This window comes from Aotus nancymaae, unplaced genomic scaffold (genome assembly GCF_030222135.1).
Source record: "Aotus nancymaae isolate 86718 unplaced genomic scaffold, 86718_ANA_hifiasm-v0.15.2.pri h1tg000016l, whole genome shotgun sequence".
Lineage (NCBI taxonomy): Eukaryota > Metazoa > Chordata > Mammalia > Primates > Aotidae > Aotus > Aotus nancymaae.
In genome coordinates, this window is record NW_026988428.1 from 47565714 (window position 1) to 47587086 (window position 21373).

General features: G+C 41.2%; 1 protein-coding gene and 1 pseudogene across 2 annotated transcripts in view; both read left to right on the forward strand.

The window, feature by feature from the left end:
* The window catches only part of SRGAP1 (SLIT-ROBO Rho GTPase activating protein 1), a 313613-nt gene that overhangs the window by 180333 nt on the left and 111907 nt on the right, over nt 1-21373 (forward strand). The window lies entirely within an intron of this gene.
* LOC105712003 (heterogeneous nuclear ribonucleoprotein A1-like) lies at nt 14757-15978 on the forward strand (annotated as a pseudogene).

The following is a 21373-nucleotide window of genomic DNA, read 5'->3' on the forward strand; positions in this document are numbered from 1 at the left end:
TGCGGGGAACTATTTTCTAAATAAGATCTCTAAATGTTAATACCTCCCCACAACACAGAGAACATAAGCAATTTATCTCCAGCTCATTTATAGTTTTAGAATCAATGGCATTAATGTTGCTTTAACAAAATGTAGGTGACAAATTGAACATGTGGCTCGATGGCAACCTGTACTTCTTAGACGTGTATTTCAAAGATGTAACAGGTGGAATTCATTGGTTAAAAGTGAAAGGGTGAACCAGGGTCCCCAGAATCCCTTTCTTAGCCTAATTTGCTCATTCTTTTTGAGTTAAACATTTGAAAGCAAGCTAAAGGATAGAATTAGCAAGTTTGGGAGTAGGGTTAAGAAACCAGGGACAGTGTTGTGCTATCATGAAACAAAAGTAGCTGGACTGGCAGTCAGCAATCTTGTATCTGAATCCCAGTTTCATTAATCGTTAGTTGTGTGGCACTGGGAAATCACTTAGCTTCTCTGGGCACCTATATTAGTCTGAGTTCTCCAGAGATACAGAACCAACAGAAGGGGTGGGTGGGTGGCTGGCTGTATGTGTGTGTGCATGTGCAAAGTGATTTACTGTATGAATTGGCTCACACAGTTGTGGAAGATGAGAAGTCCCAAGATCTGCAGCGAGCAAGCTGGGGATCCAACCAGGAGGGCTAATCGTATAGTTTCAGTCTGAGTTCAGGCCTGAGAATCAGGAAAGCCAATGGTGTAAGTTCCAGTTCAACTCCAAGTCTCAAGGCAGGAAAAGGCCAATGTTCCAGCTCAAAGACCATCACACAGAGAGAGTGAATTATCTCTTATTCAGCCTCTTTGTTCAATGCAGGTCATCAGTGGATTGGATAAGACCCGCCTAGATTGGGGAGGGCAATCTGCTTTACCCAGACTATTGATTCATATATTAAACTCATCCAGAAACACTCTCACACACACCCAGAATAAAGTTTAACCAAATATCTGGGCACCCCACAGCCCAGTCAAGTTGACACATAAAGTTAATTATTATGGCATCTGATAAGGCACAAGGGTATAATAGGGAAGGGTCAATGCTTAAATCACAGCTCTGCCCCTTTCTGGTGTGTGTGACTCTGTGCCTTAGTTTTCTCATCTGTAAAATAGAGATCAAAATAATACCTCTTAGAGTTGTTAAAAAGAATGAATGTTCTGAAGACAAATGGAAACATTTTTCATGCTTGCTATGCTGGGCACTGTGAGATATGCTGGGGATATAGCTGTGAATAAAAACAGACCAAGTGCTTCCTCTCAAGGCATTTACATTCCAGTGAATGGAGAAAGAGGAGCCATAAATAAATGTATCATATGGCAGGTGTAAGAGTTAAAAGGAAAAGGACAGCTGAGTTGATACAGGTAAAGCATTCAGAACAGCGCCTGCCACACAGTTAATGTTTAAAAAACATTAGTAGTTAGCATTAGCCTTCTCGTCATCATCACTTTCCTTATCATCAGTAGAATGGGGATGGACCCAGCTTCATGTCAGCCTCACAAAGTAAAAGCAGATATTAGGAATGATTTTAACAGTAATTACAGATGATTTTTTACATATATGTGATTTTGTCTTATGATAAATGTATTACTTTTGTACCAAAAAAAAAAAGTAAGGTAACTTTCCTAGAAACTGCATCAATAGTAAATGTTAAGGGCTGTAATTGGGGAAGTGGAAAAGTGAAAGGCAAAAACAGAGAAAAATGGTGACACAAAGGTTAGAGATAACATTCAAAACAAAATGTGCCTTCATGGGCCCAGTAAAGAGCTCATATGAAACGGGTTTAAAGTGTTAAGCCTATTCACTCTAATGACTGTTTCTTTTGCCGTGCAGAAGCTGTGGAGTTTGATTAGGTCCCATTTGTCTATTTTGGCTTTTGTTGCCAATGCTTTTGGTGTTTTGGTCATGAAGTCCTTGCCTACACCTATGTCCTGAATGGTTTTGCCTAGATTTTCTTCTATGGTTTTTATGGTGTTAGGTCTCCATCATTCTCAGCAAACTGACACAAGAACAGAAAATCAAACACCGCATGTTCTCACTCATAGGTGGGTGTTGAACAATGAGAACACATGGACACAGGGAGGGGAGCACTACACACTGGGGTCTGTTGGGGGGAAATAGGGGAGGGACAGCGGGGGGTGGAGAGTTGGGGAGAGATAGCATGGGGAGAAATGCCAGATATAGGTGAAGGGGAGGGAGGCAGTAAATCACACTGCCATATATGCACCTATGCAACAGTCTTGCATGTTCTTCACATGTACCCCAAAACCTAAAATGCAATAAAAAAAAAGTGTTAAGCCTGTCCCACTACCAAAATCTCAAAAGATTATGCAGTATTTTAGTGGAAAAATCGTGATTTGCCCTTTATTACTATTTCTTTACTTTCTCTAGGCTTTACAGCATTACACTCAGCATTTTATAAAACAAGGAGTTGACCATTCTCAGTAAGCTAATTCTAATCTAGATTAATACAGATGTCCTGATAAATCCATGTGAAATTATTTGTTAATTCTGTGTAATTGATTATCACACTCTCTATGCATCAGCAGCACACACAGCTAGTCAGAGTCAAGAGGTAATCTATCCTCAAGTTCCATTAGATCAAGAGGAAAAGAACTGAGGAAATGAAGATTTATCCAACCCTTTACCATGAGGGCAAGCACGTTATCCCATTTATTTTCTGCAGCAGCACTATGAGGCAGGTGTGCCTAATATCAGGCTTACATATGGGAACTGGGGCTCAGAATAATTAGCTCAGGATAACACAGACAGTAAATGACTGATCCAAAATCTAAACCCACTTCTGTTCTCAAGGCCCATCAGTTCCTCACTGGGCAGCTGCTTTAGAAAAGCATGTACAGAGGAGGTGGCAGGAGGAAGGGTAAACCGGAGATGAAGAATCAGTAAAACTCACACTGCATTCTGTGTCAGATACTTGTAAAAACGTGACCTTTCCAGACTGTTATATGGGTTACAGAATGGGCAAACCCAAATGACTTTGTGCAGTTGGCTTTCATATTAGGATATGAAGCCAGTTGTGGTGATTCATGTCTGTAATTCCAGCACTTTGAGAGGCCAAGGTAGGAGGATCAGTTGAACCCAGGAGTTCGAGACCAGGCTGGGCAACATGGCAAAACACTGTCTCTACTGAAAAATAAATAAATTAGCCAGGTGTGTTGGTGTGCACCTGTAGTCCCAGCTGCACAGGGGTTTGAGGTGGGCAGATCACTTGAGCCCAGGAGATTGAGACTGCAGTGAGCCATGATCACACTACTGCACTCCAGCCTGGGTGACAGAGTAAGATTCAGTGTCAAAAAAAGAAAAAAAATTAGAATGTGTTCATTTTGGGTGTAGCCTTCCATTTAGCTTTAGTGTTATAATGCAAAACCTCCTGTTCGGTGTGCATTCATACACAGTGGTTACTTCTGAGGATCCATGTCTTGCTCCGTTCGGCTTTGTTTTCTTCCTAATGAGTGGTAACTCCGATATGCCTGTATTAGTTCATTCTCACACTGCAATGAAGAAATACCCAGGACTGGGTAATTTATAAAGAAAAGAAGTTTAGTTGACTCAGTTCCAAATGGCTGGGAGTCCTCAGAAAACTTACAGTCATGGCAGAAGGCACCTCTTCACAGGGCAGCAGGAGAGAGAATGAGTGTCGAGTGAAGGGGCAGCCCCTTACAAAACGGTCAGATCTCCTCAGAACTCACTATCATGAGAACAGCATGGGGGAAACCGCCCCCATGATTCAGTTATCTCCACTTGGTCCCACCCTTGACACGTGGGGATTATTGCAATTCAAGGTGAGATTTGGGTGGGGGACCCAACCAAACCATATCGGTGTCTAACAAATGTAAATGGAGGATGGAAGCTGTCCTGGTACAAACCCAGAGGTGGGCTGAGTAACTTTGACAGGAGCGATTTAAAAACAGAGTTGCCACCTGAGCACAAAATCCAACCTGGCCTCTACATATCTTTGAAGCACTTGTCTCTTTAAAATGTTAAAATAAAAAGAGCTAATTATTTTTTAGAAAGAATGAAAAGATGCTGTTTATTATTTCAAGCCCTTCATTGAAAACAGCCTCCGAGGACTGCAGTGGGAAACTTTGTTGACTGGTTTTGTGAGCCTCCCACAGACCAAGAGCTAATGCATCCTCCTATAAAGAAGAAACATGCCCAAGGCAAGGTTGAAAAGTCATTCTGAGAGCCCAAGATACTTGCCACCTCATATTGGAAAATTTTTCTCTGAGCCTCAGAGGTTTTTGACCTTGAGAGGGGAGGAGTGGGGGTTACATATTTATTTTAGCTCAAGGGCATTTTTAAGAATTTAAAATATATATTTCTGTAGTGAAAATGAAAATTCATTCTTTTGAGACAGACTACAAAGAGGTCTGGGTCTCAAAACAAAACACTGAACAAAGGGAAATAAGGAGTAGGAATATGTAAAAAGCTCCCAAACTGGAAACCTCTTTGGAATACCACATTCTCCATGATGCCTCCTGGAAGTCTTTTTTTAAAACACTCTATTTAGAGACCTTGGGCTGACAAGGATTTTCATATCTCCTTCCCCTGGCTGTGATTGCTAGACACTTCGATGGAAAGAAAGAGGGATTAGGATTATGTGACTCTCTGTGAGCAGCTTCTGAATTCTGATCTTGGCTTTAACACCCACTGACTTTGGACAGTAGATTAGCTAATTTAACTGGCTTTGTTTTCCTGCTAAAATGATCGGGATGAATAAAATGACCATTTCAAGGATGTCTGAGGAGAACTGTTTGATAAGAACTTTGTGTGTAGACATCTTTGAGGGCATCCTGCTGATCAGTGATGCTAGCTGCCTCCTACCTCCTGCTTATAGTTTCATTTCCTTTCTGAGATTTAAGAATTCATTTTGATTGATGTTTATATACCACAAATAAGACTGTCTTTTAAAAAAAGAAATGAGCCATATGAAACCCAAAATAATTATTTAGCTTAGAAATGAGAATGTGTTAGAAAGTATAGTTTAGTAGAAAAAAAATCTAAAGAATGCTTTATATCCAGAATCCTTCTCAACAAAGTATTTTGTCTAAACTATTATGTTCTGAAATACAGTATTATAATTTTTAAGTGATCAGAATGCTTTAATGACAGACATCTTAAGCAGTTTATAGTGCTAAATATATGTGATACTTGCCGAAATAAATTAGAGGCATTTTTCTTGGATTTTACTGTTTGAAGTTGGACCAGAAATGTTGACCAGTAGAAATGCAAAAAATCGTGAAGAAATCAAGCTCTAAATCAGTTGTGTCAGATGATCCAATTCAACATATCTTACTGATATGGTTTTCTAACTCACATGATTACGTGAATTTGATCCTACCAAGTTTGATAGCATTTGGGGACTGAAATGGACCTTTAGAAATGTTCAAATTAAGGACCAGGCACAGTGACTCATGCCTGTAATCCCAGCACTTTGGGAGGCTGAGGCAGGCAGATCACCTAAGGTGAAGAGTCTGAGGCCATCCTGGCCAACATGGTGAAGCCACATGTCTAAAAAAATACAAAAATTAGTCAGGTGTGGTGGCAGGCACCTGTAACCCCAGCTACTCAGGAGGCTGAGTCAGGAGAATTGCTTGAACCCAGGAGGTGGAAGTTGCGGTGAGCAAAGATTGCACCACTGCACTCTGGTCTGGGGCTCAGAGCAAGACTCCATCTCAAAAAAAAAAAAAGTTCAAATTAGCCTCCTCATTTTGGAAGAATATTGGAAAGACCCAGAGAGATTAGGTGGTTCACTAATGTCCCAGAGCTAACTCCTGGCCAGGTTGGAACTGAAACCCGGGTTCTATTTTAATTTAAATTAGCAAGTAGGTTCTTGTGAAGCGTGTGCTGCTGTGCTAGGAGCTTCAAGTGAGACAGTACCAGTTCAGGAGGCTTTCAGTCTAGCAGATGTGCTAAAGTTAAGACATACTAGCAACTAACCTTTGTGCCAGGTACTATTCTAAGCACTTTATATAATTGGTTCTTTACATTTTCCCAACAACCCTGGGAGGTAGTTGAGGCACAGATGTTTAGTATCTTGCCCAAGGTCACACTGCTGGGAAGTCTCAGACAGGCAGAGTCCATGCCCATAGGCTGTACTCCCTTTTTACTGGTGAATATAGTATGGGTACATAACACAGACTATTATGTACCCATGGATAGGTTCAGGCAGAGGGATTTGGAGATCCAGAGAAGGGGGTCCATGTTAAGAGCTGAGTCTAAAAATGGACTTCAGAGGATAGCCAGGATTTCAGTAAAAGGAGAGATGAAGCACGGGGAAGGCATCTGAGGAAAAGGAGCAGTGAGAGCCAAGGCATAAAGTTGGAAAAAGCACAAGGTACATTCATAGAATTTCCCTCTGGAGCCATATCTAGGGAAAGAGGGAAAATCAGAAGTTGAGTGATTTCAGAACAGCCACCAAAATGAGACTGCAAAGAACATAGGCAACAAAAAATGGCTAGACATCTAGTCAAAAGCCATTTGCAAACTCAAAAAACTCTCTTGTACAAATTAACAAAAGCCTCTTATTTCTCTCTTTTTTTTTTTTATTGTTCCAATAAAAGGAGTGTGGTGTATTGGATTTGAGGCATAGAATATATGTGTCAATTTCCAAACACTTTTCCTGAAAGAAAAGGATTCCGTAGGAGCCTTTCCATTTTAGTCGATGCTGCAATTCTAAAGATGTGGGGCTTTTATGATTTCAAGATTCTGAAGTGTCTTGGGTCCTCAGTGTAAATATTTCATATACTAAACCTTGTAATGTAAAGGTCTCATACACACATGTAATGTTGAAGCCATGTGAAACATTTCCCTGAGAAGAACTGGATATTTAAAGTTGCAGGTGACTTTGAAATTCTAGTCAATTTGGTGGCCTTTCATTATGCATGGGCTTTCCCCTTCAACGTTGCCAACTACTTGAAACTTTTCCTTTGCCACCAAAGACTCCTGCTGCCACAGTGTTCAGTGTGGCCCTGGTTAATATTTGTTCCATGTGCAAACTCTTGGGCATTTCTTTCAGTAGATTAAACTTGTATTTCAGTGCCTCTGAAGACATTGTATGAAAACCGCTTTTAAAATAAGAACTTTCTGAATGACCTTCTCTATCACTGACTTTCTCTGTTGACTTGCTGGGCGTGATTAAGTCTCTTTGCAGTTCAGTTGCTTTGACCCATAAAACAAAGACCATCTCTCGGCTTCCCAGCCTCTCAGGTGTATGAGAATAAACAAGTGAGTATTGACTGGGCTAGAGCTATTGTGAGCTGAAAAGATTTTCTTAGTTTAAAAAACCACAAACTGGGTAGCTTATAAACAACAGAAATTTATTTTCTGGTTCTGGAGCTGGGACATCCAAGATCAAGGCAGCAGCAGATTCAATATCTGGTGAGACCTCTTTGTGGCTCATAGACAATACCTTCTTGCTGTGCCCTCACGTGGTTGAAGGAACAAGAGGTCTCTTTAAGGCCTGTTTTATAAGTGTACTAATTGCATTCATGAGTTCTCTGCTCCCATGACTGATCACCCCCGTTATGTCCCCCTAATCCCATCGTCACTTTGGGGAGTTAGGATTTCAACATTTGAAATTGTGATGGACACAATGTTCAGACCATAGCAGGTAGGATAGAAGAGTGGGGTACTTTATTCATTGTAATTGCATTCATGAAGCATTCACTATGAGCCAGTGATCACTACAAGGACTTCACATATATTCATTTGTTCATTTTTTTGTATTTATTTTTCCAGCCTTACAGGCACTATTATTATTCCCAATTTAGAAATGAGTAAACCAAGGAACATGGTATGAGGCAAAACTAGTATTTGGACCCAAGCATGCTCATGAGAGCTGTTCAGAAATGGAATGGGCTCTCTCTTAAGACAGTGCTCCTCTCTTCTTTCCAGGTGGCTGCCAGCAAGTATGTAGAGAGGGGCTATGACTTTAAGGTCTTAGAATGTGTGGAATGAAGTTACTCAGCATTTGTCCCAAATCTCAACGTTTGTCCTGTGTCTCTAAATCAGATAAATGGAAAGTAGTAAAAGCATTGTTGCTTCTGCTCTGAAATTGTTATAGGATTATTTCTAATGCATCTAAATCTTAAACACTACATGGCTGGGAATGGGGTCTTTCAACAGATACGTAAGTCCTGTAGTGACATGGCTAGAGAGCTATGTCATCAGAGAGCTAGACTAGGGAGATATGTCCATGTACAGTGCTGGGCGACAGACTGGATAGAGATCTCTATGGCTCTGGGTGACGTGGAGCCACTCAGGAGGCTTCCTGAAGAAGCTGACACATGAATTTAGTGATAAACAATGGATGGGAAAAGCATTTCAAAAAGAGGAGATTGTGTGAGGGAAAGCACAGACGTGTGAAACATTGCCTCTGCAGGGAACTCCATACACTCTGACATTGCCAGAGTGTTAGCAAATCATTGATGTAAAAATAAATTAAGCTGGCCGGGCACGGTGGCTTACGCCTGTAATCCCAGTACTTTGGAAGGCAAAGGCAGTCCAATCACTTGAGGTCAGGAGTTCGAGACCAGTCTGGCCAACATGGGAAACCCCATCTCCACTAAAAATTCAAAAATTAGCTGGGGTAGTGGCTCATGCCTGTAATCCCAGCTACTAGGGAAGCCAAGGCAGGAAAGTCACTTGAACCTGGCAGGCGGAGGCTGCAGTGAGCCAAGATCATGCCATTGCACTCCAGCCTGGGCAATAGAGTGAGACTCCATCTCAAGAAAGAAAAGAAAAGAAAGAGAAAGAAAGGGAGATCCAAGATGGCCAAATAGGAACAGCTCTGGAGTGCAGTTCCCAGCAAGAACAATGCAGAGGGGGAGTGATCACTGCATTTCCAAACAAGTTTTTACTTCCCACAGACCAGGAGATTCCCAGGCCAAAAAGCACCAGCAGTTTCCAGCACAGCTGCTTCAGCTGGTGCCATGAGTTTCCACACAAAAACTCACACAAATCTAGGCAGCCGTTTCAACTGGTGCCTGGAACACCTGGGAGACAGAGCCACCCATTCAACTGAAAAACAGGGCTGAAACAGGGAGCCAGGTGATCTGGCTCGGTGAGTCCCACCCCCACAAAGACCAGCAATCAGAAACGCTCTGGATTGAGAGTTTCACAGCAAGGGCAGCAGGACCCAGGACAGTCCAGCTCAGTGGGGGGAAGGGCGTCCACCATGATGGAGGCAGTCCACCACTAACGAGGCAGTCCGCCATTACTGAGGCAGTTCTAACTGTTCCTCTGTAAACAAAACCACAAGGAAGTTCACAGAGCAGCTGGGCAGAGCCCACGGCAGCTTAGCAATGCCTCTGATGGCAGACTATGAATAGACTACCTCCATGCTGGGCAGGGCATCTCTGAAAAAAGGCAGCAGCACATCAGGGACTTATAAATAAAGCCTGACCTTCCCAGGACAGAGCACCTGGGAAAAGAGGCAGTTATGAGTTCCACTGCAACAGACTTAAATATACCTGCCCAGCAGCTCTGAATGGAACAGTGGAGCTCCCAGCACTGTGCTTGAGCTCCTATAAGGGACAGACTGCCTCCTCAAGCAGCTCCCCAACCCCTGTATATCCAAAGAGACACTTCATAAAGTAGAGCTCAGGCTGACATCTGGTGGGTACCCTTCTGGGACAAAGATAACAGAAGAAGAAACCAGCAGCAACCTTTACTGTTCTGCAGCCCCCATGGGTGATCCCCAGGCAAACAGGGTCTGTAGTGGATCTTCAGCAGTCCTGCAGCAGAGGGGCCTGACTGTTAGAAGGAAAACTCAAAAACAGAAAGAAATAGCTTCAACAGCAACAAAAAGGATGTCCACTCAGAAACCCCAACTACAAAGTAACCAACTACAAAGACCACAGGTAGATAGATCCATGAATGTGGGAAGAAACCAGTGCAAAAAGGATGAAAACACCCAAAACTAGAATGCCTCTTCTCCTCCAAGGGATCATAACTCCTCACCAGCAAGGGAACAAAGCTGGATGGAGAATTAGCCTGATGAACTGACACAGGCTTCAGAAGGTGGATAATAACAAACTTCTCTGAGCTAAAAGAACATGTTATAACCCAATGCAAAGAAACTAAGAACCTTGCAAAAAGGTTTGACGAAATGCTAATGAGAATAAACAGCTTAGAGAAGAATATAAACAACTTGATGGAGCTGAAAAACACAACACAAGAACTTCACGAAGCATACACAAATTACAGTAGCCAGATTGACCAAGCAGAAGAAAGGATATCAGAGATTGAAGATAAACTCAATGAAATGAAATGAGAAGGCAAGATTAGAGAAAACAGACTGCAAAGAAATGAACAAAGCCTCCAAGAAATATGGGATTATGTGAAAAGACCTAATCTGCGTTTGATAGGTGTACCTGAATGTAATGGAAACAATGAATTCAAGCTGGAAAACACTCTTCAGGATATTATCCAGGAGAACTTCCTTAACCTAGCAAGGCAGGCCAACATTCAAATCCAGGAAATACAGAGAACACCACAAAGATATTCCTCAAGAAGAGCAACCCCAAGACACATAATCATCAGATTCACCAGGGTTCAAAAGAAGGAAAAAATGCTAATGGCAGCCAGAGAGAAAGATTGGGTCACCCACAAAGGGAAGCCTATCAGACTTACAACAAATCTCTTGGCAGAAACCCTACAAGCCAGAAGAGAGTGGGGGCCAATATACAACATCCTTAAAGAAAAGAACTTTCAACCTAGAATTTCACATCCAGCCAAACTAAGCTTCATAAGCAAAGGAGAAATAAAATCCTTTGTCAACAAGCAATTGCTAAGAGATTTTGTCACCACCAGGCCTGCCTTACAAGAGCTCCTGAAAGAAACACTAACCATGGAAAGGAACAACCAGCACCAGCCACTACAAAAACATGCCAAATGGTAACGACTATTGAAACAATGAAGAAACTGCATCAACTAACAGACAAAACAACCAGCTAGCATCAAAATGACAGGATAAAATTCACATATAACAATATTAACCTTAAATGTAAATGGGCTAAATGCCACAATCAAAAGACACAGACTGGCAAATTGGATAAAAAGTCAAGACCCATCGGTGTGCTGTATTCAAGAAACGCATCTCACATGCAGGGATATACATAGACTCAAAATAAAGGCATGGAAGATTTACCAACCAAATGGAGAGCAAAAAAAAGCAGGAGTTGCAATCCTAGTCTCTGATAAAATGGATGTTAAACCAACAAAGATCAAAAGAGAAAAGAAGGGCATTACATAATGGTAAAAGGATCAATGCAACAAGAGGAGCTAATGATGCTAAATATATACACACCCAATACAGGAGCACCCAGATACATAAAGCAAGTTATTAATGACCTACAAAGAGACTTAGACTCCCACACAATAATAGTGGGAGACTAACACTCTACTGACAATATTAGACAGATCAACGAGACAGAAAATTAACAAGGATATCCAGGACTTGAACTCACATCTGGACCAAGCGGACCTAATAGATATCTACAGAACCCTCCACCCCAAATACACAGAATATACATACTTCTTAGCACCACATTACACCTATTCTAAAATTGACCACATAATTGGAAGTAAATCACTCCTCAGCAAATGCAAAAGAATGGAAATCATAACAAACAGTCTCTCAGACCAGAGTGCAATCAAATTAGAACTCAGGATTAAGAAGCTAACTCAGAACTGCACAACTTCATGGAAACTGAACAACTGGCTCCTGAATGTCGACTGGATAAACAGTGAAATGAAGGTAGAAATAAAGATGTTCTTCGAAACCAGTGAGAACGAAGACACAATGTACCAGAATCTCTGGGACACATTTGAAGCAGTGTCTAGAGGGAAATATATAGCAATAAATGCCCACATGAGAAGCAAGGAAAGATTTAAAATCAACACCTTATCATCAAAATTGAAAGAGGTAGAGGAGCAAGATAAAAAAACTCAAAAGATAGCAGAAGACAAGAAATAACTAAGATCAGAGCAGAACTGAAGGAGACAGAGATGCAAAAAAAACTTCAAAAAATCAATAAATCCAGGAGGTGATTTCTTGAAAAGATCAACAAAATAGACCGCTAGCCAGATTAATAAAAAACAAAAGAGAGAAGAATCAAATAGATGCAATAAAAAATAATAAGGGGGATATCACCACCTATTCCACAGAAATAGAAACTACCATCAGAGATTACTACAAACAACTCTATGCACATAAACCAGTAAACCTGGAAGAAATGGATAAATTCCTGGCCACTTGCACCCTCCCAAGCCTTAACCAAGAGGAAGTTGAAACCCCAAAGAGACCAATAACAAGGGCTGAAGTTGAGGCAGCAATTAATAGCCTGCCAACCAAAAAAAGTCCAGGTCCAGATGGGTTAACAGCTGAATTCTACCAGACATACAAAGAGGAGTTGGTACCACTACTTCTGAAACTATTCCAAACAATACATAAAGAGGGAATCCTTCCCAAATCGTTTTATGAGACCAACATCATCCTGATACCAAAACCCGGCAGAGACTTGAAAAGAAAACTTCAGGCCAATATCCATGATGAACATAGATGCAAAAATCTTCAATAAACTACTGGCAAACTGATTGCAACAGCACATCAAAAAGCTTATCCATCGTGGTCAAGTAGGCTTCATACCAGGGATGCAAGACTGGCTCAACATACACAAGTCTATACATGTAATCCAACCACATAAACAGAACCAAAGATGAAAACCACATGATTATCTCAATAGATGCAGAGAAGGCCTTCGACAAAATTCAACAGCCCTTTGTGCTAAAAACTCTCAATAAACTAGGTATCGATAGAACATATCTCAAAATAATAAAAGTTATTTACGACAAACCCACAGCCAATATCATACTGAATGGGCAAAAACCGGAAGCATTCCCTTTGAAATCTGGCACTAGACAAGGATGCCCTCTCTCACCACTCCTATTCAATACAGTATTGGAAGTTCTAGCCTGAGCAATCGGGCAAGAAAAAGAAATAAAGTGTATTCAGTTAGGAAAGGAGGAAGTCAAATTGTCTCTATTTGCAGATGACATGATTGTATATTTTGAAGACCCCATTGTCTCGGCCCAAAATCTCCTGAAACTGATAAGCAACTTCAGCAAAGTCTCAGGATACAAAATCAATGTGCAGAAATCACAAGCATTCCTATACATCAATAACAGACTAACGGAGCGCCAAATCAAGAGCGAACTCCCATTCACAATTGCTACAAAGAGAATAAAATGCCTAGGAATACAACTAACAAAGGATATAAAGGACCTCCTCAAGGAGAACTACAAACTTGCTTAAGGAAATAAGAGAGGACGGACACACATGGAGAAACATTTGATGCTCATGGTTAGGAAGAATCAATATTGTGAAAATGGTCATACTGCCCATAGTAATTTATAGATTCAATGCTATCCCCATCAAGCTACCTATGACCCTCTTCACAGAACTGGATGAAACCTACTTAAACTTCATATGGAACCAAAAGAGAGCCTGCATAGCCAAGACAATCCTGAGCAGAAAGAATAAACCTGGAGGCATCACACTACCTGACTTCAAACTATACTACAAGGTTATAGTAATCAAAACAGCATGGTACTGGTACCAAAACAGAGATGTAGACCAATGGAACAGAACAGAGGCCTCGGAGGCAATGCCACACATCTACAACCATCTGATCTTTGACAAATCTGACTAAAACAAGCAATGGGGAAAGGATTCCCTGTTTAATAAATAGTGTTGGGAAAACTGGCTAGCCATGTACAGAAAGCAGAAACTGGACCCCTTCCTGACACCTTACACTAAAATTAACTCAGATAGATTAAAGACTTAAACATAAGACCTAAAACCATAAAAATCTTAGAAGGAAACCTAGGCAAAACCATTCAGGACATAGGCATAGGCAAAGACATCATGACTGAAACACCAAAAGCATTGGCAACAAAATCCAAAATAGACAAATGGGATCTAATTAAACTCCAGAGCTTCTGTACAGTAAAAGAAACAATCATTAGAGTGAACTGGCAACCAGCACAATGGGAAAAAAAATTTGCAGTCTACCCATCTGATAAAGGGCGTATATCCAGAATCTACAAAGAACTAAAACAGATTTACAAGAAAAAAAAAAACTCATTCAAAAGTGGATGAAGGATATGAACAGACACTTTTCAAAGGAAGACATATAGGCCAACAAACATATGAAAAAGTACTCATCATCACTGGTCATTAGAGAAATGCAAATTAAAACCACAGTGAGATACCATCTCACACCAGTTAGAATGATGATCATTAAAAAATATGGAAACAGATGCTGGAGAGAATGTGGAGAAATAGGATGTAGAGAAACTTTTACACTGTTGGTGGGAGTGTAAATTAGCTCACCCATTGTGGACGACAGTGTGGCCATTCCTCAAGGACCTAGAAATAGAAATTCCATTTGACCCAGCAATCCCATTACTGGGTATATACCCAAAGGATTATAAATTGTTCTATTATAAAGACACATGCACACATATGTTCATTGTGGCACTGTTTACAATAGCAAAGACCTGGAACCAACCCAAATGCCCATTGATGATAGATTGGACAAGGTAAATGTGGCACATATAAACCATGGAATACTATGCAGCCATAAAAATCAATGAGTTTGAGATACGTTTGTCAGTTTGCTCCTTTCTGCCCGTGCACGCCGCCAAAGCAGCATCGTTAATGTCTCTCTTCTCCCTGCGATCATGTCTAAGTCAGAGTCTCCTAAAGAGCCGGAACAGCTGAGGAAGCTCTTCATTGGAGGGTTGAGCTTTGAAACAACCAATGAGAGCCTGAGGAGCCATTTTGAGCAATGGGGAACGCTCACAGACTGTGTGGTAATGAGAGATCCAAACACCAAGCGATCCAGGGGCTTTGGGTTCGTCACGTATGCAACTGTGGAGGAGGTGGATGCAGCCATGAATGCAAGGCCACACAAAGTGGACGGAAGAGTTGTGGAACCAAAGAGAGCTGTCTCAAGAGAAGATTCTCAAAGACCAGGTGCCCACCTAACTGAAAAAAATATTCGTTGGTGGCATTAAAGAAGACACTGAAGAACATCACCTAAGAGATTATTTTGAACAGTATGGAAAAACTGAAGTGATTGAAATCATGACTGACAGAGGCAGTGGCAAGAAAAGGGGCTTTGCCTTTGTAACCTTTGACGACCATGACTCTGTGGACAAGATTGTCATTCAGAAATACCATACTGTGAATGGCCACAATGTGAAGTTAGGAAAGTCCTGTCAAAGCAAGAGATGGCTAGTGCTTCATCCAGCCAAAGAGGTCGAAGTGGTTCTGGAAACTTTGGTGGTGGTCGTGGAGGTGGTTTCGGTGGGAACGACAACTTTGGTCATGGAGGAAACTTCAGTGGTCGTGGTGGCTTTGGTGGCAGCCATGATGGTGGTGGATATGGTGGCAGTGGGGATGGCTATAATGGATTTGGTAATGATGGAGGCAATTTTGGAGGTGGTGGAAGCTACAATGATTTTGGCAGTTACAACAATCAGTCTTCAAATTTTGGACCCATGAAGGGAGGAAACTTTGGAGGCAGAAGCTCTGGTCCCTATGGTGGTAGCGGCCAGTACTTTGCCAAACCACGAAACCAAGGTGGCTATGGCGGTTCCAGTAACAGCAGTAGCTATGGCAGTGGCAGAAGATTTTAATTAGGAAACAAAGCTTAGCAGGAGAGGAGAACCAGAGAAGTGACAGGGAAGCTACAGGTTACAACAGATTTGTGAACTCAGCCAAGCACAGTGGTGGCAGGGCCTAGCTGCTACAAAGAAGACATGATTTAGACAAATACTCATGTGTATGGGCAAAAAACTCGAGGACTGTATTTGTGACTAATTGTATAACAGGTTATTTTAGTTTCTGTTCTGTGGAAAGTGTAAAGCATTCCAACAAAGGGTTTTAATGTAGATTTTTTTTCTTTTTCTTTTTCTTTTTGCACCCATGCTGTTGATTGCTAAATGTAATAGTCTGATCGTGACGCTGAATAAATGTCTTTTTTTTTTAATGTGCTGTGTAAAGTTAGTCTACTCTGAAGCCATCTTGGTAAATTTCCCCAACAGTGTGAAGTTAGAATTCCTTCAGGGTGATGCCAGGTTCTATTTGGAATTTATATACAACCTGCTTGGGTGAAGAAGCCATTGTCTTCAGAAACCTTGGTGTAGTTGAGCTAATAGTTACTATTGTGACCTGAAGTTCACGATTAAAAGGGATTACCCAAGCAAAATCATGGAATTATTGGTTATAAAGATGATTGTTGGCACATCCTATGCAATATATCTAAATTGAATAATGGTACCAGATAAAATTATAGATGGGAATGAAGCTTGTGTATCATCCATTATCATGTGTAATCAATAAACGATTTAATTCTCTTGAATGAAAAAAAAAATCAATGAGTTTATGTCCTTTGTAGAGACATGGATGAATCTGGAAACCATCATTCTCAGCAAACTGACACAAGAACAGAAAATCAAACACTGCGTGTTCTCACTCATAGGCGTTGAACAATGAGAACACATGGACACAGGGATGGAGCATCACACATTGGGGTCTGTTGTTGGGGGCTAGGGGAGGGACAGTGGGAGGTGGGGAGGTTGGGGAGGGATAACCATTGGGGGGGAAATGCCAGATATAGGTGACAGGGGGATGGAGGCAGCAAACCACATTGCCATGTATATACCTAAGCAACAATCCTGCATAATCTGCACATGTACCCCAGAACCTAAAGTGCAATTTTAAAAAAAGAGAGAGAAAGAAAGGAAAGAGAATTAAACTGAGCTAAGAAAGAAAGGAAGAAAGAAGGAAGGGAGGGAGGGAAGGAGGGAGGGAGGGAGGGAGGGATTAAACTGAGCTTTCTTAAAATTCCAATTCCTTGCCAGTCTCTCTTTACCCCACTTCAGTGAGTACTTGAGAGACAAGAAAGGAAAATAATCTTTTGCTAAATTAGAATAGATTAGATAAAATTGCATTTATTTCAGGTAGAAATCTCTGATAATTGTGAAGTGGGCAGATATTGTTTTATAACACCAAATGATAACTATGTTTATAAAAAATCTTCTGAACTAATGAACTAGCATAAATCAATAAAGAAGAAAACATAATTGGATTTCTAGTAATAGAACATTAATTAAGTCAAATAAGACAAGGCCTATTTGTTGTACATAATAGAGGGCCTAAGAAACTTTTGCTGAATATGAATGTTGATCAGGAGTTCCTTAGAGATAAACAAAACCAATAACCCCATCTATGACTCAAACACTTAAATTAGAACCTGCCTCTAATAATACTGGAAGAAGAACAAGTGCAGATTAAGATTTATAAGTACACTTTACTCTTATTACAAATAGAAACATTTTCTTTTTAATAAGGCATAAAACAATTTATCTTCTTTAGGGTAAATTGGTCCTTTTTCATTAGTTGCATTAAAGTAACAAAATCTTATGAAACTAATTGTAATTTATGTTAACATTTAAAAATCATTGTTAAATTTAGCATTTTGAAAACGATGACTAATGCCCTGATTTAACTTAATGTAACCATCAAAAATAGAAGCATGTAGCATATCTCTAAGTATGTCAGCCCACACCTACCAAGTAGCTCCTGGGTTTTCCTCTTTAATGAGCACTTGATGATTGATCAATAATCAGTTTGGGAGCTAATTGAAGTCACTAGAGTGATAGATATCCCTGTATAAGGTTCATCAATTTAACAGTGTGCTAGACAGACTACAGGGGCATTGTTCATTTCGATAATTTCTGTGGAGCAAAGCAGATGAGTTATGGCCTCAGAGCCCATGGAGAATTCCAGGAGGAATCCTACATTTCTGGCATAACGTGGTGTACTCCTTGCTGTCTCAAGTCAACAGAACCAGAAGGAGATAATTAGTATAATTTGTTGTTACACTGGCTTTTTCTTTCAGTTAAAATTTATCTGCCAGCTGGGCACGGTGGCTCATGTCTGTAATCCCAGCACTTTGGGAGGCCAAGGAGGGTGGATCACTTGAGGACTTGAGGTCAGGAGTCTGAGACCAGCCTGGCCAACATGGTGAAATCCTGTCTCTACTAAAAATAGAAAAATTAGCCTGGCATGTTCATGGGTGCCTGTAATCCCAACTACTTGGGAGGCTGAGGCAGGAGAATCACTTGAGCCTGGGAGGTGGAGGTTGCAGTGAGCTGAGTTCATGCCACTGCACTCCAGCCTGGGTGACAGAGCAAGACTCTGTCTAAAAAAAAAAAAAAAAGCCGGGCACAGTGGCTCACGCCTGTAATCCTAGCACTTTGGGAGGCCAAGGCGGGTGGATCACGAGGTCAAGAGATCGAGACCATCCTGGTCAACATGGTGAAACCCCGTCTCTACTAAAAATATAAAAAATTAGCTGGGCACGGTGGCACGTGCCTGTAATCCCAGCTACTCAGGCGGCTGAGGCAGGAGAATTGCCTGAACCCGGGAGGTGGAGGTTGCGGTGAGCCGAGATCGCGCCATTGCACTCCAGCCTGGCTAACGAGCAAAAAACTCCGTCTCAAAAAAAAAAAAAAAATTTATCTGCCATCTACCCTGACACTGAGAAGTATGTTGTATATGCTTCCCCAAGTAATAAATTCTTACAGAATTTAGTTATTATGAGATTAATATTTGAAATCATGGATTCAATATCAATAGAATTTTAGAGTTAGAAAAGGCCTGAGAGGGCACACAAGCCAACCAACCACCTCCTTTGTTGGAGTTAGATAAAGCCTTGCCCCTGAGTCACACAGTCTCTGCATGGCAGACCGAAGGCTCCAACAGAAAACAAAAACTGGAATAACAGTATGGACACTGTTTTCATATACTACTCCTAAATGTTATTCTACACTGTTTCCTCTGAGCTTCATCAAATATTCTCCTTTTAAAGATACATTAAAATTCTCTTGAAAGGAAGCCTTCTGCACCCAGAAGTTACGTGATCAATTTTTCCTTCTGTGATCACGCCTCTACTTTGTACTTTGTCTTTCATCCCACACTTTTCAAAGTGCCTGAGGTATAAAGTTAGATTTGATTGTCTCCCTAATTTTGGTCCTGTAGAGAGACCTCATGTTGTCATGTTGTCATTTCTAATAGATGAGGCTCATGCTGAGGGTCCGAAAGACTGAGGTTACAGAGTTATTTTGCAGCAAAGCCAGGAACAAAATCCAGGTTCGTTATTCATAGACCTCTCCATTAAAAATGCTACTCTGTAAATTTACTGGGTGCAAAATCTCAATATGCCATGGTGTTACAGGAATTTTCCTTAGTTCAGCTAAAGATGGGGGTTCTTTGTCCCATGGCCATGAAAATTTAGGCTTGCAATTTGAATGGTAAGACAGGATTTTATTTGGTGAAAAGGAAGAAAAGGGGAAACAGGGACTCTTGCTAGGCCAGTGTCCCATGCTCCAGTGCTTCCTTCCTGACAGATTGAATCTCAGGTTTTACACAGGAAGAGGAGGGACCCCTCTCCTTCCCACTGCAAAGGCCGTGAACTTCCCGAGGCTCCACCCAGTGGGCAGGCTGGTTGGAGTTTCTCCAGTGACCCTCTCACACCTGGCTGTGTCAGTATGAGATACTACAATTTTTTTTTTTTTTACAAATAGTTAAAATTACTGCCTCATCCGTCAGATCTCTAGGCTGAGAGAGATCCTGAGTTTGCTTCACCATTGGATTGCTTTGTAGGTCAGAAGAGAACTGGTTTTTCCGGCATCCAGGCATGAAGCAGGCCTTGGCCAGCACTGAGTGACCCAGGGCAGTGCCCTGACCAGAGCCGCAGACCTAGCTCTGCACATATGTCACCCACTCGTGCCCCCAACAACCTACCACAAGCCCCCACAGTTACTTTTGAACTCTGGATGACATGATTTCCTATTACAAGCAAGTGACATGAGCTTTCAAAGCAAAAAAAAAAAAATCTGCCTCATGTTTCTTCTTATTGATCTTGAGCACATTTTTCAAAAAGAAAATATGTACAATTTCTTGAGCTGTTCTGTGAATTTTCTGCTGTGTTATTTGACCCATCTAAATGTATGAGTATCAGTGCTTTTGCTTTTTTGTTGTTGTTTTTTGAGACGGAGTCTTGCTCTGTCACCAGGCTGGAGTGCAGTGGCGCACTCTCGGCTCACTGCAACCTCCACCTCCTGGGTTCAAGCAATTCTTCCGCCTCAGCCTCCCGAGTAGCTGGGACAACAGGCACGTGCCACCACACCCGGCTAATTTTTGTATTTTTAGTAGAGACGGGGTTTCACCACGTTGACCAGGATGGTCTCGATCTCTTGACCTCGTGATCCACCCGCCTCGGCCTCCCAAAGTGCTGGGATTACAGGCGTGAGCCACCGCACCCGACCCAGTGCTTTTACTTTTTAACAATGTACATATTTTCATATAATAAATATTAATGTTATTTTTGCATCAAACATTTTATCTACATTACCTTTTTTAGTCATTTTTTATCATTATACAATGTATACATAGAGGGAAACATCACACTATACCCCATAAATATGTACAATTTTTATGTGTCAATTACAAATAAAAAATTTTTTAAATCCCCAAAAAGGAAAAGAAAATGCTACTCTGTGTGATTACTTCTGAAACAAAAGTGTTAACACTACACTGAACAGAAGCTGATTATTTCTGTGATTTTTCTTACCCTTGTTTCCTCCCTTTGCATATGTGTTCTCTATTTTTCCCTTTGTTTTGCTTGGTCTCTGCATCTCGTTTGCCCTATCATTTGGTTACTTGGCAGTCCCTAGCCAGCAGGGCGCTGAGTCCCAAACAGTGCCTTTTGTTCAAAGCATTTGTTTGGATTATAAATATAATTTGATGATAAATTCAGACTGTTATGCTGATTTCATTTCAATGCAGTCACAGTGTATCTCAATTTCCTTTGATAAACTTGCCATAAAGACCATATCTCGTGCTATTGTTCACCTTGGTCTGTTTGCTTATTCTAAAGTGCTTTGTGTCCAGGTGCAGTGGCTAATGCCTGTAATCCCAGCACTTTGGGAGGCTGAGCAGGGCGGATCACCTGGGGTGAGGAGTTCGAGACCAGCCTGGTCAATATGGTGAAACCCCCATCTCCACTAAAAATACAAAAATCAGCCTGGCGTGGTGGCGAGTGCCTGTAATCCCAGCTACTCTGGAGGCTGAGGTAAACTTGAACCCAGGAGGTGGAGGTTGCAGTGAGCTGAGCTTGTGCCACTGCATTCCAGCCTGGGTTACAGAGCAAGACTCCCATCTCAAAATAAATCAATAAAAATAAAGAGCTTTGCTAGAATACTTAACAT